The sequence below is a fragment of the Pseudopodoces humilis genome, chromosome 6, assembly GCF_049639895.1.
Source record: "Pseudopodoces humilis isolate 2021_Gansu_Grassland_sample_001 chromosome 6, ASM4963989v1, whole genome shotgun sequence".
NCBI lineage: Eukaryota > Metazoa > Chordata > Aves > Passeriformes > Paridae > Pseudopodoces > Pseudopodoces humilis.
Genome location: NC_142205.1, coordinates 11323572 through 11347440, shown reverse-complemented (window position 1 = coordinate 11347440; position 23869 = coordinate 11323572). Strand labels below are relative to the sequence as shown.

Sequence of the window (23869 nt, the reverse complement as noted above, 5' to 3'; positions counted from 1 at the left end):
TTAACCAGGCATCATGCGTCAGACACTTTACTGTTAAAAGTGCAGGGTTTGGGCTGTTTAATTATTTGTTAGCTGTAAGAATCTGAGGACTCACAAACCGTCTCTTTTGAGGAATGCAGTGATTTCATCAGATAAATGTTTAAAGCAGGGCTAAGATAGCAGCCAACCACAGCAGAAAAATATTTTTTCCTTTGAGATAACCTCTTAAATATATACATATTTAAAACCATTTTATCTTTTCTGTCTAAGCACCCCTTCTGTCAGCAGTAGACAGAATTAAAAAGAGAAAACCCTCAGCAGATGCCTTTCTTTTTTTTTGTGAAATGTGTCAGATGACAACCAAAATGTAACTGGGTATTTATTCTACTTTTCATGTGCCCTGCAAACTGTGGAAGGCAGCAAGAGATAGAGCAGCAACAGCCTGATAAGCCTGGCTTTTCCCTTTTTGCTGGCTTTCTATTTACTTTACTTCCTTTGAGGGGACACTGGGCTAGAGACCAAATGTCTCTACTCATCTGGGAGATTTTAGAGCTGTTGGAAATAGACTGGTGCAAAAAGCAACTCCTTGATTACAAGATTTGTAGGTAAATGTTACGCTTGCAATAATCACCATTTCCCCTCCATGTCCTCCACAGCACATTCTGTTCTAGCAGTCCTTAACAAACAATAATAGCAAAAATAAGCTGGTTTTTTTTTACACTAGTTATTTTCTCTCTCCTTACTGAAAAGGACACATAATGGAATGAATCTGGCTTCCCATCTGTTGCTAGGTGCAATTCAAAGTGGCAGTTTTGACCTATAAAGATTTGGCTGTTTTGCGTCATGCGTACCCTAGAGACAGCCTCTCCCCTTTAATTTCTCTGTGTCTCCATTTTCCGTCTGTGAAAAATCAGGATAACACTACTTCTCTACTTCACAGGGATTTTACAAGGACACATTTATTAACAAGCACAAAGCATAGGCTCTGTATTAGACATCATGCAAATATCTATGTCTAAAAACTTGCTGCCACCCTCAGTCCCACAGAACCCAAGTTGATGGACCTTCGTTATGTGACAGAATGTGATTTGTTGTCCTAGGCTGCATTATGGATGTCCATCTCTGAGTCTTGCCATCTTAAAACACATTCATGATAGGATACTTGCAAGTCATCCAGCCGAATTTGGTCTGTCCCATTAAATAGTTTGGGATAACCTAGGGGTAGAGAATTAACCTATCATTAAGTGTATTTACGTGTTTACACAAGTGTTTTGCACGTGTGGGTCACAAATAAAGTAAGGGCCAGTGGGAACCACAAACTACTGGACTGGAGGAGGTATGTGTGAGATACCTATTTGGGAATGGTTTCCTCAGATTATGTATCTCCAGAGCTGTGGTTGCCTGTTGTATTATAAGGGAAGTAGTTCTTCAGTCAGCTCCATAAATCAGTAGTTCTCAGGTGCATTTTTGCAGTCACGTGCAGGTCAGGTTTAAGCAGTTCAACATGCTTGTTTGAGAGAAGACATCTCCAGGGCATGTTGGTTGATCAAAGCGATAATTTAGACTTGTACTAAATTATGGACTTAGTACTGCAAGAGTTCAGGGGATGGGTAGTGGTGCTTTGAGAAGCTGTGGCTTTACAGCATCAGTCCTTCAGTGCAGACTCAGGGTATTTCATACGTCTCCTATTTCCAATGCGATTGTTGGAATGACAAAATTCAAGCTCAGCAATGATAGTAGTTCTGTGACTGAACAGCAGACAGGGCATCAGCATTCCTTGTGGATGATTACTAGACAGGGTCCATCAGCTAGATGGACTGACTCGCTCATTGATGTGGGCTCTGTGCCTACCAGCTCTTTACAACCCTTAGTAAAATCTTTGGAGTCTTATTTCCAAGCTGTTCTAAGCATGGCTGGCACATATGATGTTAGCCCCCACTGGGGATATTGGTAGCTATTCCCAGTCTCACAGCGACGTGCAGGCTATGCCAAAGTAGCACATGGGAAACTGTTATAGGGTCTATTAAAGATCATTGCAATGTTTTAAGTTTTTCACCATATTACATCCAAATATTCTATTTTTTCATAATATTATCTTTGTAACAGTAATGAAAATTGACCTTGTTTAATAAGAAACTGTTCTATTAAAACTCCATTGCATTATGTGTGTAGGCATACACAGGCTTTGCAGAAGATGCGTCTTCTGCAGAGAGCTCTACCAGCTCAAAAACAAGAAAATCAGGGCTGCCACTTAACCTCTGTAACTTCCCTTAACTCTATTCTTCGTGGTTATGCTAAATGTAGAATTTTATCCTTTTTAGGTTTAGCTACCTTTTAAGACTCTGGTTGAGAGAATTTAGAATAAATAGATAAAAGGAAACTGCAGCAGAGCTTTCTTCAACCTGTGTTTAGGAAAGTTACCATAAGTGTAAATAAGCAGTTAATTAAAATTTAGCTTAAATTGTATTCACTTTAGTTCACTAAACAAAACAGAAGCCCCTTCATGTGAACATCAGTAATGTGGAAGCTGCAGTTTTGAGGTTTGGCAGTGACACAGCTTTTGAGAACTGGAAAAGAGTATCAAGGAAAGAGAGACAGGGCCTCATCCTGCAAGGCTTTACTGATTTGATAGCTCTTCTTATTTCCTTAGGGCATGTTTGCCTGTAGCACTGCATTCCAGTGGAAAGGCTGTTAATTTTGCTCAAAGGATGGGGTCAGGAGGAGGTGACATCTCCCTGCCTATGAGGGAGCAGGCAGGTCGAGCTGCACTGAGCCTCCTCCCGCTCCTCCTGCTGAGGCGAGGAGCAGTGCCTCGCAGGACCATGTGAGCTATCTCACAGCACCTCGTTAGCATGGGATGATGGCTTTATTGGAGAAGCAAGTCATAAAGAAGTTTCCTTTGGTTAAAAATGAGCAGTTTTATTTTAGTGTGATGACAGCCTGATACTGAGGATTGAATTTTTGCGTTGCAGCTAGTTTTGTGTGTGTGCAGGCAAGGGATGGGAGCTGTGGACATACACAGCTAACAAGCGGCTGCTGCAGGGGGTGAAATCCAAAGAAGAAAAACTTGCAGTGATTTTTTTTATTTTTATTTTTTAAACTTCAGAGGTTTTCATGGTCATGTCAGCTGAATGAATGTCTCTTTGAGTAGCAAACTGCTTATGTGGAAGTCCTGGCTCTGAATTTCACTTAAAAGTGATCATTTGCAACTATGGGTGAGAGAACTACCAAGGATGAAGGTTTCAGATGTAGTTTTTTTGCTGCTAGTTTTAAAGCAAACATTTAATTGAGGTATTGCGCAGTTCTGTATCTTGTCATCATGGAAACACAATCTACAGAAAGATTCAGTGTTACCTGTTCCAGGGAAAAAAGCTACTGTAGGAAAATGTGTCAAAAAACCTCCCACATAATGTAATACCAGCGTTTAAAAATCCACGCTCACCTTTCATGTGAATATCCCAGAGTGCTTTTCAGATGGAGAAACTGGAACCCAAATTAATGACACAGTACTTCTGGCACCCTTTTACAATACATTTATTTCATTTTTCTTTTGCATGTTGTTACCTAGGAAGGCCTGATTTTTGTTAATGGGTCACACCAGAGAAGTGCCCTCACCCTGCCCTGCTCTGGAGGGCTCCAGGCACTACTGCAATGTAAATGATGCATGGCAGCAGTCACCTGCTGGGGCAGGGACACAACCAACAGAACCTAGGCTCCAGGGTGAGTTTACCTGGACACTAGAAGAGATTATCTCCCTAGTGTTGGTTTTCATCACTGCTATTATACTACAGTCCAAGGACAATGCCACAGAGAAGGAGCCAAGTACTTGCTGAAACAGGATCAGCGTGATTGTTACATTTGGAAGGACAGTACATGATAGCTCACCCCAAAATACACATGAATATCTGCCGTCTGTCACAAGCTAGTATGACTGTCACTGGATAACCTCAGACACGCACCACGAACATGATGGAAACCCTTCAATACGAAGAGGACAGGCCTGTCTCTCCGCCTGCCAGGGCGGCGCGGTCCGATGGAGCTGGGGAGGGACGTGACCCAAGCTCCGAGCTCGCAGCTCGCGTGCTGGCCGCCAGCAGAGGGCGCCGGCAGATGCGGCTCCGGCTCCGCGCTCTCCCGGAGCCCCGAGGAGCCCGCGCTGACCCCAAAGAAACCCACACCGACCCCAAAGAAACCCGGGTCGACCCTAAAGAAACCCGGGCCGACCCCAAAGAAACCCACACCGACCCCAAAGAAACCCGGGTCGACCCTAAAGAAACCCGGGCCGACCCCAAAGAAACCCACACCGACCCCAAAGAAACCAGCACCGACCCCAAAGAAACCCACGGCGATGGTGGAACTGGACGCCACCAAAGCGCTGCTTTTGCTGCCGCGGTGCTTCACCCCGCAGGCGCTCAGGGCTGCTCCGGCTGCCAGCAGGCAGGTTTAGTTCTTCAGCACGCACTGTAGAGCTCGTGCTTCAGGTCAGGAGGTCTTCATCTAACACCATGGGCAAGCAGAGCGATAGTGCTTGTGATAGAGGATTTTCTGCTGAAATAGCAAGTAATACGTGCAGATAATGAGTTGGGATATGCGTGCATCTGTAATGTGACATCTGTAATTCGGGCATCCACATGTAATATCCATATTTAGAGAGTAGCTGGGGAAGGGGAGAAAGTGTTACAGATCTTGTATAGTTCAACCACCTTGACTGAAGATGAACTTAACTGGAAATACTCTATATCTGTCCTTATTGATTAAGGTTTTAGGTGCAGCTATTCTCTGTGACGTCCCTACTTGCCTGGATGATGTAATGTACAACTAAAATAAGGATATACTACCTGCAAGGGAGGAGCTAATTTAAAAAGGAACTAATTTAAGAGGTATTAAGAGGTTGTGAGAAGATGAGTAAATGAGTTTATCAATTGTATGGACTCAGATTCTCATCTGAGATGCTGTGACTCTGGGGCTCTGGCCCATTCTCTGTCAATATCCACCTATATATTTAATGTATTTTTTCATGTCATGGCTCCATTTACCTCCCATTCTTTGTAAAGTAACTACCACATAGTGCCCAGGTTATTATCATGTCATATCATACCCAGAGGCCCTGGGTATTATAATGTCATGAATAACAGTAATGTCATTTCCACATTTAAAGCCTGTCCTGACCTCATCATGTTCTTTCACAAATATCGATCTTTTAAATGTTGTTCATTGTTACTCTTTATAAAAAACTGAAAGAGGACCATCAGCTTGCCAGAGAGAATACTGAACCCTAGAGCAAACAAATCAGTTATGACCATTTTGGGGTGTTTTGATGCCTTTGTATTCTTCAGGGTAAAGTGCTATATATTCTTAATGCTGCTGACCAATTTTAATCCTAGCTAATGTCTTACAGCCACTGAATGGAATATATTGAGTAGAATAATGAATTCAGTCTTACAGAATGATGCTATAAGAGCAGTTTAAAAAAGGTCAAAGATGGAATTTATTTTCTCTCTGTTGTTGGAACTCCTGTGCTTGAGTGTTTAGAAACTTGATAGGCCTTTCTAGCAAGTGAATAAATCAGAGAGAAGCTAGAGCCTTATATTGGCAGTTCCTGAGTAGCTTCTCCTTGGAGCTAAATCAGTGAGAGGTAAAAGGTGTTGAATGTCTTCAGCTATTTGTGGATATAAAACAGATCAGAGCAGGACAGAATAGAATCCATCCATGAATTAAGCCACCACAAATGATTTTCAGTCAACACAGTTTCTTCACACAATATAATAATAAAGAATAGGGGTGGCTGTATCAGAGGTCATAAGGAAAAGCTGAAGTTTGTTAAATGTTCACAACTGTCAATCCTGTTCATTTTAGGAGGGATGGAAAATAGCTGAAGAAATCATGATATCTGTACTGAATTACTCTATGCATGCTATGGGAAATTTCTAGGGGTAGTATTTGATTCTGAACACACTGTCTTTTCTCATCAGTCATCAAACTGGCATTGCATGCTGTTATTAAGCTATTACCCATTTTTTTTTGTGAAACACTCAGAATCTTCTCAACAAGACAAATCTCTGGGTGCAAAACTCTGTGGCTCACAACAAACACTTCTTGAACAAAGCAAAATTCATATTCTGATTTTCTTCTGATGATGTTCTAAGTCCTGTACATTTAATACACAAACATAGCAGCAGTTGTAATCAAAATGAGAGTAACAGAGAGCCTAAAGAAATGAAAAAAATTCATGAAACCTACTCATGAAAGTGAGGATTTTGTAAACTGCTCCCTGGAACAGTGAAATCCACTTACCTGTGAGCACATACATGTGATTCCTGTAACTTGACAGGGCATGTGAAGCTGCTCTTACAGGAGAAGGGAAAAGGCTTCCTAGCAGATATAGTACAATTTCTTGAGAGGATAATTGGTGATTATAATTATTTTTTGACAAATGTTTTTGACTGTACTGAAGTACTTAATAATTTGTGGACTTAAAATTCTGATGACTGAAGATAAGTATTTTAATTATCTTGGAGACTGGAAAGACTTAATACTGTCTGCCAGATTTCCATTGACTATGGTGGTATAGAACAAGAAAATGTTTCTCTCTTTAAGGGGGAAACCACTTTGGCTTTTTCTCTAGTGCTTGTGATGTTTAACTTATTGGACATACATTTGCTTTTTGATTTGTAGATGTATATTGTTTATCCTCTACTGTTTTTTGATGAAACGAAATAAACCTTTAGTTTTATCTGCTCTCAAAGTGAAAGAGGAAGCTTATTTTAAATACGGTATTTTTAATGGAATCTTAAAAAAAATCAAAAAAGAAGTATCAGAAATACTTAACTGACACAAATTTTTAGAAAACATTTGTTCTTTATTTTTTAAATATTATGTCTGCATTCTAAAATTATGGCGCTCATCCCTTTTTAATATAGACAACATAGACACAGGGAAACACAGACAAGGAAGAGAGAGAAATGATTCCATGTATTCATTAAGTTCATTAAGTTTTTACACTGAAAGATATGATTCTTCTAGTGTTCAGTTTTCTACAGATGGTTTAGAGGCTATATTAATGTACAGTGGAGGCACATCGATGTAAACCCTCAACATTTGGAAACAAAGTAAACTTTCTTATAATAGGCACAGAATTTTTAAAAAAGGACTAAATTCTCTTCCGTGCTGTACAACAGAAGGGGCTGTTAGCAACAGGGCAGCAGCATTTCTAGTAGAACTTTGCCTAGTAGAAGATGTGTGGTAAGGCCTTTGTTTCAATTTGAGAAGGCTTTAAAAATGTTTTTTCTAATTCAGGATATTTTTATATTCAGTAAATAATTTAAAAGATTCTGGATTAGGATGAATGTCTTTAATAAATGTATTGTAAATGAAATAGGATTAAAATATTAATTTTTTTCTGCCTAGCTCCAAGTTGCCCATCAAGGCATATTTTTGGCTAGCTCCAGATTTTTCCCCATGTAAAGTCACAGGGGTCAGCAGAGTTAATATATGCAAATGTTTTTGCCCAGTGTCATTTTTGGTAACTTAATTTATGCTTAATTGCTCCACATAATTACAAAGAGTACTTTAATGGTAGTTTATGAGAAGTAATCTCAATGAACCATTGCTAACACCATGGCTCTACAAGTGAAACATTGCATCACAGTCTGCTAGTTCTGGTACCAATTTCTGTGTTAAATAAATGAAAGGTGACATGAATAGCTCAGCCTGTGAAAAAGAGTAATTTCCCCAATACCACATGAAGATTTCTTGCTCCTTGTATAATTTCCCTGTCCTGAGTGTAACAGGATTCTGTATAAGCCATCCCTACAGTCGAAGAGCACCTGGTCAGTTAGGCTGGTGTGTTGATGCTTGGTATCTCTGGGCTATGGATGGGTTATAATAATGACACAGTGCTGAGCACTAATTGTACTGGAGAGTCTGCTGCTTACAGGTTGCATTTGTCCAGTGCCTGTGTTGCAGAGGGCTGTGTGGTTTAACTTAGGAAACAGCATCTATTACAGAAGATTAGGCTGGCTTAAATTGATACTGCAACTCAGAACACTAAGGAGAGTGACACCACCAGCAGCTGTGGAGTTACTCATTCCTGCTTTTTAAGTTATCTAGAAAAACATCTATCTATTAGTACATAAAGTTGCAGTAGATTTATATTCTCTTTTCTTCAGCTAGTCACAATATTATCCTTTATTTCTCTGTATTGCATGAAGATTTCTGAGGTTTCTTTCAAGCTATTTCCTTAAATATTTGATTTCATTAGTGTTATGTAAATACTAGGAATCTGGGGCAAGATTCTGGTCTGCTTTCATTTGCCAAGGTGTGGAGGAACTGCACAGATGAACTGTTCTAGGCTTGTGTAGCAAGGGAGGTCATGGTCTTGTCCCTACCAGAAAATGTGAATTGTAGTCTCTCACTTGATTCATGTGCATTATTCTCATTATCCTTAATGGATGTTGCGGACATATATTAGGGGAATAGGCCCTATTAGGAACTGTCTAAGGAGTGAAATGAAAATGATAATCACTTTGTCTTGGATGAGGTATTGTATTTATTCTATGGGATTTTAAAGGCTATTTTAGTGTTTAAATTATCTGGTGCATTAGAGAATGGTTTAGATAGGCTTTGGTTAATTGACAGTGGTGGGTATGTTTTAGAAAATTATTATACACATTGGGACTTCAATTTTGCTGTGAATTATATTATTTTTGGAGATGTAAATTGCAGTCTCTCCCAGGAGACAGAAATAATGTGCTGCTTATTTGATTTTTAGCAATAATTAAAATGATGTGTTAAATTAGGCGTATGTATTGTCACGAAACAGGACAAACCTACTTGTGTGGGGGAGCTCAGAATCCTTGACAAAGCTGTGACTTTATTGTAGTAAAATAAACTGTGTACCTTGTGGTTTGTATCCTAGAAATCATCCTTCTCCATGTATATCATCACGTAAGAAGGCCAAGTAGTCTGGCAGAGAGACAAGGCAACAGAGCTGTTCACTGAGATGGAGGGTGGATGCACTCCAAATGGGAATTAAACTAATTGAAGTGGACTGGAGCTATTGCCTTGCCTGACACTTAGCTGACACAGAAGACTGTAATTTTGAATGCTGTTGATCCTTTAATTTTCATCCCTTGCCATTCAGATCAGACGAGGCTGTGACTGAAGCAGTAAGTACCTACGTAAGGGCTTCGAGGGAGGATTCACTGCCAGCTGCACAGTGCAGAGATCTGCAGGTTACATCTCACTTCTCAGATCAGCAGGCTGTGTGGAAGGGCTGTAGGAGGGAACAAGGTTAAAAGAAAAATAATTTCATCTCCTTGTTATTTGGACTTCAGGCTTCCTACCAGCAGCCCCAATTTAGTTAAGGCTGTTTTTCTCTCCTCTAGAGTAGAGAAATAAGTAACATTTGTTACAGCTGATGGAAAGCAAATTGAGTGCAGTGGAGTGGCTGATCTTTATTGAGAACTGGGGGGCAATGTCACATATCACCCTGTGTGCAGAACCTGCAAGAGAAAAGATCTTCTTTCCTTCCTAACCGGGGCAGGAGGCATCATGCTAGATGGATGGAATGAATGTGTGAGGACTTGGAGAGTTCTTTTATGCTGTAATTGAGAAGAGTCTTAGATAAACTGGTAATCTCTAAGGGACAGCAAAGAAAGTTTTATCAGCCAGTTGACAGCTTTGTTAAGAGAAAGAAAAAGACTTAAGTGTGAGTACTCTCAGTTCAGAGGAAGTTGTTTCTCAATAGGGCTATGTGTGTCTGTGTATATCCTGAAATGCTTCTAAGTACAAGGTGTTAATCTGAAACACAGTTGTGGGATTTGGAATAGCATTCACATAATTTCCTAAATTTCAGAAAATACAAACCTAGTATATTAGGGATCAATGGAATTAAGTCTTAAATTTGTTTCTGTTGTACAGCATTGTCTGCAGATGCTCTATTTATAGTGAAACGCTTTGCAACTTAACCTTGCCAGTTCTTAATGAGGTCATCCAGTGCTTTGAGACCACTTATTATTCAGATACTGGAAGTAGCACCAAGAATGATTCTGAATTTTTTTCCATTTTTGTCCTGGGCCTTAGCACAGGAGGCTTTTATTTAACTTTAATTTCAAATTACTCATATATTTTGTGACCTGTAAATGACAACATGTACTCACAACTTGGGATGTTAAAATTCAGCTGTCCTAGGAACCTACAGTCTCTGGGATTTCACATTATATTTCTCAGTGTTTGTGAAGTATAAGTTAGCAATGTGGTATTCAAATTCTGTGGAATTAAGGACCATCAACTTAGGCATCTCTTTAGGCAAACTCTGGATGCAAATGTTAACCAAACATAGGGACAATGCAAAACTTGCAGTGTTGCATCAAAAGAACTGTGTGACTCCTACAGTCTCTACTGTTAGGAAGTACTTGATTTTTCCAAAGGCGGGGATAGAAAGTGGCCAGTAATATGTAACTGCCAAATAAATATAAATTTCAGCATTACTGAGGCTTATTGTATGCAAACTGAAAACAGTAAGTAGTATGTCCAAAACATTATTTATAACATTAGTGTATTGACTGGATATTCTCTCAACCATTGTTTTTATTGACTTTATGTTCATAGCTGTTCATCATAGTACTTACTCCTTCCCTCATTCCTTTTCTTTTTCATACTTAAAGGCAAAAGTATCATTTCATCTCAATAACAATAGGACTTGATGATTTTCATGTTCAGAAAACAAAAAAGCTGGAGAGGTTCCCCAAATTTTCACCATTCTCAATTCATATTTTTCTCTATCACTTTTACTAGCTTCCTGTGCTTTCATCTTGATGACCATTTCCCTGGCAAATCAAAAAGTCTTCTTGCTGTCAGAGAAACTCCTTATTTCTTCTATCCTTTGGAACAATTTTTTCACTTCTCTCTAGCTTATCAATTCACGTAATTGACAGTCCTCTGTGCTTCACATTTTGTCTAAGAGTGTATCTTTCTCCCTACCTTCATTTCTGTGTCATTCTGCTCTGTCTTGGTATTGCAGTCATTAACTATGTATTTTCAAGGTTAAAATAAATAAATAAAGAAAAAGAAAGAAAGGAAAGAAAGGAAAGAAAGAAAGAAAGAAAGAAAGAAAGAAAGAAAGAAAGAAAGAAAGAAAGAAAGAAAGAAAGAAAGAAAGAAAGAAAGAAAGAAAGAAAGAAAGAAAGAAAGAAAGAAAGAAAGAAAGAAAGAGGTAAATTTGGTTTGAAAAACTCAAAGTGAGATGAAATTTTATAATTTCTGCTCTGTCAATTCCTGAGGCTTCTCCCTGCAAAAATGTTCTGTAAATGTTCCCTATCAGTTCCCAGCTCTATCATGCAAAGCTGTATCTTGACATTGGTTTATCTGTGTTGTTCATGGCTGTGTAGAAAAGGAGGGCAAGAAGCATTATTTTCCTACTGTTTCTGCTAGACCAAATGAGAATCATTCCTTCTCAAAACCACAGGCAAATATGCAGCCATTTGCTGTGTAGCACATACAAGGAAAAGCTATCAAATGAAAATACCTTGACCATGAAATATTGATACCATTTTTCTAGAGCTGTAAGACAGAAATCACAGAATCATTTAGCTTGGAAAAGACCTCTGAAATCAGAGACTCCAACCTTTGACTGATCACCACCTTGCCAACTAGACCATGGCACTGTGCACCACATCCTGTTGTTTCTTGGACACTCCCAGGAACAGTGACTCCACCACCTCCCTGGACAGTCCATTCCAATATTTAGCAACTCTTTCCATGAAGAAATTCCTCCTGATGTCCATTCTGAACCTCTCCTGGCACAGCTTGAAGCTATAACCTCTTGTCCTGTCAGTAGTTGTCTGGGAGAAGAGACCAATTCTCACCTGGCTACAGCCTCCTTTCAGGTAGTTGTAAAGAGCAATAAGGTCTCCCTTGAGCCTTTTTTTATCCAGACTAATCATCCCCTGCTCCCTCAGGCACTCCTTGTAGAACTTGTGCTCCAGACCCTTCACCAGCTCCACTGCCCTTCTCTGGACTCACTCCAGCACCTCAGTGTCTTTCTTGCGTTGAGGGGCCCAGAACTGGACGCACAACTGTGAGGTATGGCCTCACCACTGCTGTGTACAAGGGTAGAATGACTTCCCTGGTCCTGCTGGACACACTCTTCTGGATCCAAGCCAGAAAGTCATTTGCCTTCTTGGCCAACTGGGCACATACTGGCTCATGTGCCGCTGTCAAACTGTGGCACTGCCTGGGATTGTTGTGACCTAAACACAGGACCCAACACTTGGCCTCAGCCCATTGATCCAGGCTGTGCAGATCCCTCTGCAGAGCCTTCCTGCCCTCCAGCCTGACTTGGTGTAATCCACAGATTTGCTGAGAGTTACGCTCAATCCCCTTATCCAGTTCATCAGGCCAGGACTGGGCCCAACACTGGTCCCTGGGGAGCACGACTAGTGATAGGATGCTCACTGGATGTTTTGCCGAAAGAGCAAATTTAGAGCTGAAGGGAATAAATCCGCTGATGAAAAGTGATGAAAATAAATCTGTTTGATGTTTCATGTTTTTTTCCGTGCTGAGACGTGTTTTGTACAGTGTAACAGTAAATGGCCAGAGTGGCCAAAGAAACCAGGGTCTGACCCAACAACACCTGAGCTTTCTGTGTCTGTTAGCACCCTCATCTGTCCTTACTGCTCTGTAAACAAGAGCATTACTTGTCTGTCACCTCAGATGGCTTTGTGTTAAGGAGCTGTGCTGTCCTGTGGGCAGGCTGCATTTCAGACATTCTTGGCACAGAGGAGCTGTCTGGTCTTGGGGAGTGATGTTTTCCTCTGCTTTTGAGTGTATCATATGTTTTTCACAACTGAATTTCTCAGTCTGAATGTGATGCCATGGCATGTGGATCAATAGTGTTCCTCTGTGGCAAGGTGTACTGAATGCCAAATGTCTTTGGCCGTCTGTTATTCTAAGACAACTTAGCAGAGCCAAGAAGCCTGCACCACCACTTTCATTAGGAGTAATTATCCTTGAGCAGCTGGGATAGGAGCCTGAACCTGAATGGTAATTAGCTGCCATTGCTAGGAGATGCATTTGGAGGTTTCTGTACCATTTCACTCTCTGTTTAAAGAACAGACAGGGAATTGTGATAAATCTTCAGTCCTTGCTGTTGGAGAGGAGCTGCCTGCCTGCAGATCAGCTTAAATTAGGATGTTCTTTGCATGCCCATCCATGTGGTCTTGCTGCAGTGAGAAATCATCCTGTACTTGGATGGTTTGGGTCTTTGCAGCAGCATGAACATTTTCCTGTATATTTTCTCAACAGATGTGCTGCTTTATTTTTTTTTTTTTTTTTTTTTTTTAATGTTGTAGTAAAGTGACAACTACTGCAAATCTGTTTCAGTTTTATTACAGAGGCAGAGATATGTATGTATGATCACCTGTGATCAGAATCAACAGACTGGTAGAACCAAATACAAACCCCAGTCAATATCAAATCAATATAAGATTGATGTGTTTCTACCCATCAGTATTTTCAAAATGTACATTTTCAATAGTTTTGTACTAGACTTAAATAGAAGAATAACTTTTTAAAACATTTTCTTCCCCGCAACCATATTTGTTATTATGTTTTGGTATCAGTAAATAGCATTTGAAGAGCTCGTCCTTCTTGCAGTATCTTTCTGTGATATGGGAGAATTTTTAGAGAGATGGGAAAGAATTTGGAAAGCTTTTTTTCATGTAGAACAAATCTGCACGACACTTGATGACCTCCGCTTTGTTCTTTGATAATAGCAATAGTCATCCCTATCTGCTAACGTTCATCTTCAAAACTTTTTACAAGTATTAGTTAATGAACTTTGGGAGCACTATTTAACAAATAAAAAGAGGAGATGCATGATTAAAACTGAAGTAAAGATGTTGAGCAATGCATACTTATACTGTATTGTATTGTATTTCTGTGTAGGCAACACAGAAATGTTTCTTCTAACTTCTTGTTAGGTTGGAAAGAGAGAAAGCAATCAAAGGATTGTTTCTGTGTTTCACTAAGGACCCCTGAAGAACTGTGTCAGTGAGAACAAGGGCATTCAACATGACACTGCTGGGTGCTGGGTCTGATAGGATTTGTCCTGAATGTACAGTTGCGTTTTGTGGTTGCCAAGTTAAATTTTCCATGACTGGCATTTTTGTGTACTATGTAATTGTTGATTTCTGTTCACATTGCATATGAGAATAAACAATAACAATCTCGCCTGTTACAGATTTTTCCATATACCCTTAGAAATACCTTATATCCTGAAACTTCAAACGTTTGAGTTAAGGTTTTTCAGCTTTCTGTGGGAAATGTAGGGCCAGGTTCATTACCTCCTCCAGATACAGCAGAATTTCAATATACAGTATTTATGGGAGTATTGAGAATCAGTGATGGATTGCATTGGTGAGTGTGGACTTCAGCAGAGACTGAAGTGTTTGAGGGGATAGACACAAGTTTGATTTTTGCTGTATGCCTTGAGTTGTGTTTTACAACTTTCTGAAAGCCTTTGTGGAAGTCTGCTGATCTCTGGAGAGGAGGCTGCACTTGTCTATCTGTTAATCAGTAGCAGCAGTATTCATTGTCAGGTACATTTCTTCCTTTGATATTTTTGCTCTGCAAACCACAAAGTCCAGCAGTTCACGTTCTGCTGTAAATTTGCTTTGTTAGTGCTGGTATTACTGTGGCTGCTGCCTTTTTGTAAAGAAAATAATGTAGTATGAAGGCTTGGTTATAGTGAAGTCTAAAAGAGAAGAGCTCAGAGGATGGAGTAGAGATGTCCTGACTTTAAAATAATGATCCATTTATGAATAAAATATTTCTTCACATACCTTCCCTTGCAGCAAATCTTTTCCTTGCTCTTGCATTTTTTTTTGGCTGGACTTCGTGTCCAGAAGCTTATTGCTGTAAGTTCTGTGAACTTACAACTTAATTGAAATTTCCCTATTGTCGGCTACATATAAGCCCCCTGGTGCCTTGTTAAGTGCTCTGTTACCAGTGAATGTTCATAATTATGTTATGGAAGATGTTGTTCAAGTCACAAGTCATTTACTTAAGGTTTGGGCTCAGCAGGTTAAACATTTTCAAATTAATTTCTGTTGCTAAACAGAAACAACTTGGATCTCCTGAATGCTGATAACTTGCACTTTCTATTCAATTCTGTGGGAGATTATTTCCTGTATTTTAAAATCAGGCTAATTGCTGGTTAAATGACAGAATAGATGTTTCTAGTCTCCCACTTTAGAATATGCTGATTATGATTTTGCTAGAGAGGTGTCTATAAAGTCACTGATTTGCATATTCAGAAGGGATATTAATTATGTGCTAATGAAAACAGTCACCTATAGAGTACTAGGAACAACTTCTGATCACAGATGACTAAACACAAAGATTTGTTGTTCTCTATCTTACCAATTTTATATGAAGTAAAACAGTAAAGCTGTCTAAGAATCTCAATAATTCCTTTGTGCATGTAGATATGTACAATAGCAAATGCTCTAAGCATTGGAGATACTAAAGGTATTTTTAGGTGAATGGGTTTTTTTAAGATCGTTTTATCTAAGGACGTATCTGTTTTTACGGATCTTCACTTATATGTAATTTTTTTTTTCCTTTTGTTGGAAGTCACAGAATCTTTCAAATTTCTTTGGTGTCATTATCATCATCTGCTTTTCCTCTGCCCTTCTTAATTAATGAATGACAGCCACTAGAAACCCAGACTCAGAAAAATACAGGATTGTGGGTAGCATGTAGGACAGGGGTGCAGTTCTGATATGGAGCTTTGCAATAGAAGACTTATATCTGGCCAAAACTAGATGCTGACAAATAATAGGGAAAAGTGTTCCCCTGCATCCCATATCCAGCTGTAAATAAATCGATAAATAATGCTAGTTAACAAGTAAACTAAAAGCCTCTGAGTAGATATAGATCTTTAGCCAAGCTTAAATAATTTCATGAATTTTCAGTAGGGAAGAGCATTACCATGTCCCGCTGACCAAGAAGGGAATGTTAAGGTTTGGAGTTTCCCATGAATATGGCCTCATTTTATGATGGTAACATGATAGTAACAATTAAAATTATACCTGAATTTCCATAATCATATTTTCAACACATTTTGTTAGAAGAAGCATAGCTTGTATTAAATGTTGTCATGGGTTTATGTAGAAAATTTCAGCCTGGGCATATTATTATTTTTGTCTCTGGGACTGGGGATTCCTGCTACTGTATCTTGAATTACATGCAGTTTTGTTTTTTATTCACTCTTGCCTGTCCACCTTTGTGAGAACAAACCTGTTCACCTCTGGGAAAGCTTGTTAGCTGTTTTAATCCAAGCTAGTAGTGGTGAATATCAATACTTTTTAGTGCTGTACTTCAGTTTCTATCTGTGACTGTGTTAGTATAGAACTTCTGACTTCCAGCAAAGTGATCTTAATCATAGGAAGCATTGAGCTTACAGAAAAACTGTCAGCCATAGGATTTAATTTTATAAATAGCTGTAATGCTATACTTGTTAAGATTACTTTGGGAAAATACCACTTCAACACATATCCACATTCACCCACAGTAAAAAAAGATGATTTTTTTTTTTAAGCTAGGTAAGACCAGAAATTACTGTCAAATACTATTCAGATTGTTCTGTTTGGGTTTATGAAGTAAAATCTCTCTATATGTAAGTGAATTTATAATAAAAATTTGGATTTTCATCCGTGAATCTTGATTAAACTATTGTACATATAGGGCAGGGATGGGAGACATCAGACCCTTTGAAGTGTACAAGAAAAACAGCCCCTGACTGACTTCTCCTGCAAAGAAGTGGGTGAGTTGCAAGGCATCTGACAGGCAAGCTATATGTGGATGGAGTACTTAGTCACTGGGAGGTGGGTGGCTTTAAAAATGGGTTTGAGACTGGTTGTGTATATTGAGATCATACAGGTATTGTGGGTATTTGGCAGCTGAGTTGGTGGAAACTCAGGGGCTCCTCTTGGAAGAACACAAAAATAATGGGGATTTGGGCTGACAGTAAAGCAAGTAAGTGATTAAAAGAAAAAGTACTGGGTGCTTGAGGAGTGTAAGGTAAAGCTGGATTTGGAAGAACATGGGACTGCTAAGTCAGCAGCAGGCCCTTGAGCTGATGGTTGTGCTGCCACACCCCTGTGGTCTCTGCTGAGGCAGCTGTAGAGGAGGTCTCTGTCCTTTCTCCAGAGGTGGCTGTAGCTTGAAGCTCTGGCTGTGTGCTTGGGGTGTTCAGCAGGACTTGAGCTATGGGTCAGAAGGGGTCTGAGGTGTGGTGAGGACTTTTCTTCTGGTGAGTGGGCAGCACACCAGATTTCCCCAAGTACGTGGGCCAGAAGAACAGGGATCCTGATTCAGTACCTATAGGCACTTGGACACATGGTTAAAATGAAAATATACCTCAGTAGAGCTGGCAGGAAAGGCAAAAATTGTGGATGTAGTGGTTAAAACAGTTATCAAGTGGAAACTGGTTGCTTGATCCTTGTAATAGGGAATTCAGCCTCTTAATGTTTAACATATGGGACATTCTCCTTAGTTCCCTTTCCTCTGAGAATAGAGAGATAGTGTGTCTCGGTCAAATTCTTCTGTCCTGCCTTCTTCCCAGGTCAATACAGATAAGAACTTCTTTCCCAGCCACTGTTGAAACCTGTTTTATAAACAGCTCCCAAAATTTTTGCTTCCATCTGAAGTTTTGTTTGCTTCTGAGCAGCCTGCCATAATGGAGTTATTCCTGTGTGCCAGATGCCTTCCTCAGTTGTTTTGTCCCCAAAGAATTCCCACTCTTCCCTTTTGCTGAGGATGTGATGTTGTGACTCTGCCTTTCCTAAATGACCTAGATCAAAAGGGACAGAGCTGACAAGAGTTATGGTAGCTTTCTCTGCAGCACATTTGTCCTACTTGCCTGCTGATCTACACATGGTTTCCTCTTTTGCCAGTCTTTTTAGTCACATCAGTGGGACAGTGTCTCCTGTAATAGTCATACACTGATATAAAAGGGTTTATTTGAATTCAAGAAGCAGCAGTTGCTGCTATGTATCAGCAGTAATTAACATTCTTTAACTCCTCATCCATAACAATGCAACATCAAAGGACCTTGAAGATAAAGAAGCAGTAGTGTCTAATGGTGCAGAGACTCTTTTCACCAGGTCATACATCTGCTTTTTTAAATAAGCATTTGAAAGCAAAAGTAGAAGTTCTATTATTTTTATTACTTACAGGAATCCAAATACTTTAGCCCATCACATGTGCAGAAGGTATGAATATCTGCCCACTTGTATGAGGAAGAACAAAGAGCTCATGGGTAGATTGCAAAAAGCTTCTTGAAGACTTCCGTAAGTTGAAGCTCTAGATTTATTCTGCCAGTTCTTGATACCTGATACCCCACTGCTGTGAATGAAGTATGCTGGGGAGTTACCATACTTTCCTTCCTGCGTCCCTGTGTTGTGGCTCATCTCCTTCGTTCAGAGAAACCTGAGATAGCTTTTGTTGTATGAACTCCTCCATGTTTTAAGCACTAAGAATAATCAAATTACCTTCCACAGAAAACAACACATACCTGGTAGCCCTTACCTGAATAACTGGAGATATGAGAACTGCACTGTATCTGCATGTTGCTCACCCCTAAAAAACTCTCTACTGTGTTATGGAAACTCCCCTGGACTGGGGTGACCTCACTGAGAACACAGTCCTGCAAAACCTGCAAACAGAAGCAAAATTGTTAACTAGATCAATAGACTGAACTGCTATTGAACTATTCCAGGCTCAGCAGCATTGCTTTCCTTTGGCAGATATATTGATAAGACAACACAAATTCCTCAGGCTGTTTATATTTCATCTTGTCAGAAAACCATCTAATACTTTCTTACTCTCTTCTAGAGGCTAAGAGAATATTACACTGCACTTTTCTTTCCAAGTTACTGTTACACTAATGTAAGTGGAAAGACGTATTCAGCTAGTTTCAGCTGATCTCCTTGTGTTTCAGTCTCCCCAGCTGTCCTTACTGATCACTTGCACTAGTTTCCCTTGCTCAGCCTTTATCTTTGTCTACCTGGGCATCAAAAATTGGTGGAAAGGCAGTCTCAGCTGGAGCTTTTTAGGTTAAAAATGTGCTTCTGGGTTTACTGCAACAATGTCCTGAGGGACGTGGCTTGATTAGGCTACATGGAGCTTATGTGAACCATGGAAGAAAGCAGCTGATCACTTAGTAAGCTAAAAAGGTCTGAGAATGAAAGGTGACTGCTTTGGAGGGACATCGGGTGGGACCACCTTCACCCAAAAGTAAGTTTACTCTGTCAATGCTCTATAAAGTCTCACGATGTGAGGTGAGCTTTATCAATGGGTGAGCTTTATTTTTAGTACAGCAGTATTAGAAATACTGTTTTCAATGTATGTGTTTACATACAGTGAGCAGAGGCTTCTCATTCCATCACAAGTAATTTTTTTCTTGCTGTAAAGGCTGGTGATGAATTAGACTGTTCTTTAATTTTTGGATAAGTAAAGGAAAAAAATTCCCATTCATAGTTCAGGAGTTTTATCTCATGCATAGAATTGCTTCAGGGCCTTGTATCAGACCACACTGTGGTTCTGCAGCATCTCCATGTGTCTAAATACCAGATACCAATAGATATCAGGGCAGCATCTTATGTAGGCTGCTGTACTAATTGCCGCTGGTTACTCTTTCTGCATCAGCCACTTCTCAGTTCCCTGGCACAACTTGACTCTGCAGTTTAATATCTGGTGTTCATTGACTTCATATTATTGTTATATGTTAGCTGGTTGGGGACTTCTCTTGTAAAGGATCTTTCTCATCTGATTCTTGTGATACTAGTAACTAACTTGTATATGGACCTTTAATTTTTTTTTATCCACTTCCCTGGCAGTTGTTCCTTGAATTGTTGCAACTGGTGTGAAGTAGTTGCCCTGTGGCTAAGAATTAGAGCAGATATCTTTAGGAAAAATCCAGATTTGGCATCTACTTTATAGGTCTGCACACAGTGGGGTCTGTAGTTTTGTGTAGTTTGTTTGCATTGCTCACCAGTGCATTAGGAAGCTCCCTTAGGAATTGTTTGCAAACTGACTTTCCATAGACGATGTCTTTTGTTTTACATCTGGGCACAGAACTCTGGCTGGGATGCCCTGGCCAGACCTGGCACAGATGGCTTCACTTCACTCGAATTGTCTCTTAAGACAACTGGCACGAGGAAAACTACATAAATGTGTTTGCAGTGCATACAAATAGGCATTCTGAATTACTCCTCCTGTCTGCCTTCTGGCTTGCCATCCCTTTCAGTGTTTCAGAAAGCCAGTCTTAAATGCCTTCTCCCCTCCCTGGAAGAGCTGTAAGCTTGCACAGCTATCTCTAAGACTTGCTGAGAAATCACAAGAAACAGGTTTTGGTGCTGCTATTGAAAATTCTAATACACGCAATGCAGTTTTTTCTTTATCATTTTCAAATGCAGAAGCAACAGCTCCAAAATTCGAGTACAGAGATGCTTGCTTTGATCAATATGATCAGTAAGTTTACTCTTGTGAAAATGCTTTTACCATCTGAATCTGTTGGCAGCACTTATGATTGTTTTGAAAGACCAGAATTTTTTGAATGCAATGATCTACAATTTCAGACATAGTTAGGATGCAACTATTTGTCACCTACTGCAATAGATAACTACTGTCTTGTTATCTAGCTTTAATGCTAAGATGCAGATCTAGAAGGTTTTTTGGCTGGATAGGTATGGTTTTACTTGGCAAATGCAGCTGGCTTGCTGTTCTAGTTCACCCAGAAGTGACACAGCAGATGATACTGGTTCTCACAGCCAATATGGCCGGGAAAAGGTAAAGAATTTCAGAATGTAAAAGAAATAATAGAGTAGAAGAGTAATTTTTATAAAATATTGCTGTTCACTTAAAAATGTGATCTGTCTGTATTGCAGAGGTGAAAAGGCAAAGGGCCAAATCATCCCAGTACTCATGGTAGTACAATTCTGTGGTAAAATACCAGTATTTCCTCATTATATACAGAGGTCACAGCCCAGTTGCATCCTTATTATACTACCTATAACCATATAGAATTAGAAATGCTGCACTTTAGGTTCAGGAATGAGCAAAATGAGTAAGCCAGGAAAGGCAAAGACAGAAATATGTGTGTTGGTGGTAACTGTATCATTAGCAGTAATCCCAATTGCCCAGGCCTCATCTCATGTCAGGCAGATGAGATGCATTAAACAGTTTTGTAACAAGAGGCACATCACCTTCTGCACTCCTAAAAACAAACTAGCCATGGATGGAGTGTTATAGGGTAAAATTGCACCATATGCTTGTGTGTTGTACTGAACCCCAGTATAGAAAACGAGAAAATCAGAAGCGTTTCTGCACCTCAGCAAAAGCACAGTGGGTGTTTGTAGAGAAGGCTGATGGAGGTAGCAAAATCACTGCAATATTCTGTCAGATGCCATTGTAGTGTGGCTTGGTGCCAAGCCTGAATGAGCTTCCTGGCCCCATGTCCCCACAAATAACTCTGGCTCCTGCCGCTTAAGGACCCAGCACGTCTGCACAGACTGCCAGTGTCTCACTGCAGCAGTGGGCAGAGGCTGGCAGACAGAGGCTTTCCACAAAGCAATTTATCCTTGAAAAGCTTCATCCTGCCCACAATAGTTCAGCTTTGGAGAGCAGAAGGTCTCATTGGTACAGGATGCATTGCCAGTGCATGTGGCCTTGCACTTAGCTTAACTTCCTGTTTGTGAGGAAAACATCATGCAAACCTCACACATCCAGAGAAAATAAAAATCCAAATGTGAGCATGGTTTTAGCAGTGCACATCTTGATGCAATCCCTCTTCTCCTGAGCTCAGAAGCTGGTCCCACTCTGTGGGGCTAGCACTGGGGGAAATGTGGGCAGTAGGAATTAGCAGAGGCCCAAACCACACCAATTGCATAGAAACTCTCTCTTGATGTAGTTTGCCAACATCTTCCCAAGGGGACCTGGTTCATGTGTTGAGAAAAACACATTGTTGTCCATACCCAGTCTCTTGAAATGTTCTCCTTAAACAGCTCTTTCATGCAAGCAGCTTGAGGCTGTCACAAGCTATTGGGAGCACGTACAGGGGTCCAAAGAGCCTGATTGTTTACAGACACAAAGCAGCAGCTGTTCAGGATTTTTTCTTCTGTTGTTTTTCTTTTGTTTGTTTGTTTGTTTTTAACTCATCATATGCTGTAGGTCCTAAATATATTTTTATTCCTTAGAACAGTAGACTTAAACACATTTCTTAGTATTGTATGGCCTGGAGTTCTTAGATGGAGGTTACATAGTATTTAGGTAGTTGAGGCTGTTTTAAAGCATGTGTAGAATTGAAAAGGTTTTTGTTTTTTCTTTTTACTTTTAAGGCTTTATATATGTATAATATATAAAAATACAAAATACATATTTATAAATATATATTTATATATATGCATACACATATGTATATATGTGTATACACACAGAGAGAAAAACATTCTGATTCCATTTTATTGACATGGAACTGTTATATGTGCAAGAACTTAGGTGAAATGGGAAGCTTTGACAGGTTGTTTGGAAGTCTAAGGAGAATTGCTATTTTTTTTCACTGGTTGGCTGAACAGTGTTTCCTGCACAAGCAATGAGACCTCCTTCTCCTGTTGGTTTTATTTTAGACACTGAGTGCACTCAGCCTCTACACAGGGGATGGTGATCTTGACTCCTTTGAATGAATATTAAAATCATACAACCAGCTTGTGCACATTGATTGCTCCTATCATCCCAATTGGCCGTGACCAAATCCTTTTCCCAGGAGAGACAGCTTTTCATGCTGGCCTTCCGTGCTTCTCATTTCAGCTGTGAAGTAAGATGCTCTAATGGAAATAACTTTAGTGCAAGTTGCTCTCAAGTTCTTATCAACAGGAATTAAGGTTATTGGCACCTACTGCCTTTGAGATAGAAAACAAATCTCATGATCTGGAACTCAAAGAAAATGTTTCTTGGTTTTCACTTGAGAGCACTAATCCCTCTTTTTAATTGGGAGGTAAAACTTTAACAGGAAGATTTTATTAGGCTTCATGTTCCATGAAGTAAGAGAGCAATTTATACGGCAGCTTTGTAGTCCACTGGTAGTAAAAGAAATATTTGAAATGGGCATAAAGGCTGAATAGAGCTCCAGTTCAAGTGTGTTAAACATCTTTTATGAAAATGTTGCTGACATTCTGTGTTGTTGGTTTTGTGGGGTTTTTTGTTTGGGTTTTTTGTTTGTTTGTTTTTAAATTTTTGCGTGTGTGTGTGGTTTTGTCATTGTTGTTTTTGGTTTTTAATGTACCTTTTCTGGGGAGAAAAAAAAAATATACCTGATACAGTATAAGGGCTATTTATTCCCTCTTGCTGGGTTCTTCACATTTTTACTTAAAGCCATAGAGCTTTCATATTCTGAGTGTGTCTGGATAAATTGCTGTGCAATTTTTTCCTTATACAGAAGACCTGCACCTCTTGAGGATTTTCATGGGCAAAGAAGTTCAATTGCTGGAAATGAAAGATAGTCATTACAAGGACAAACTTTGTCATCTTACTGCAGAGGAGAACACTATTTTGGTTTGGGTTAGTCTTGATCTGCAGGTAGGAAGGGTTGATATGAACTTCTCCGAGTCCATGCTGTCAATAAGTATCCTGCTAAGGCTGGCCTTGTTTCCCCCAGTTTCCCTTCTAAATGCAGTTGTAGTGGGTTCTTAAATTTAGAGCTGGCAATCTTTCTGCCATGCTTATTGCAAAAGTGGTGAACTTTCAGCTATGAAATTCTGATAGAGGGGTACTGCAGAGACACAAAAACCTGAGCTAATTTCCCCACATTTTTCTTCCTCCCCTGAAA

At 39.7% G+C, this 23869-nt stretch overlaps 1 protein-coding gene across 3 annotated transcripts in view; it reads left to right on the top strand.

Annotated features, from left to right (window-relative positions):
• The window catches only part of SORCS2 (sortilin related VPS10 domain containing receptor 2), a 525812-nt gene that overhangs the window by 115895 nt on the left and 386048 nt on the right, over window positions 1-23869 (top strand). The window contains exon 1 of one of the 3 annotated variants that reach the window (XM_088056208.1): window positions 19146-19281. The exons of the other annotated variants lie outside the window; for them this stretch is intronic. The gene's annotated coding sequence lies outside the window, so the exon portion shown is untranslated. Of the gene's footprint in view, window positions 1-19145; window positions 19282-23869 lie in introns of those variants that run through there. 3 annotated transcript variants of the gene reach the window in all.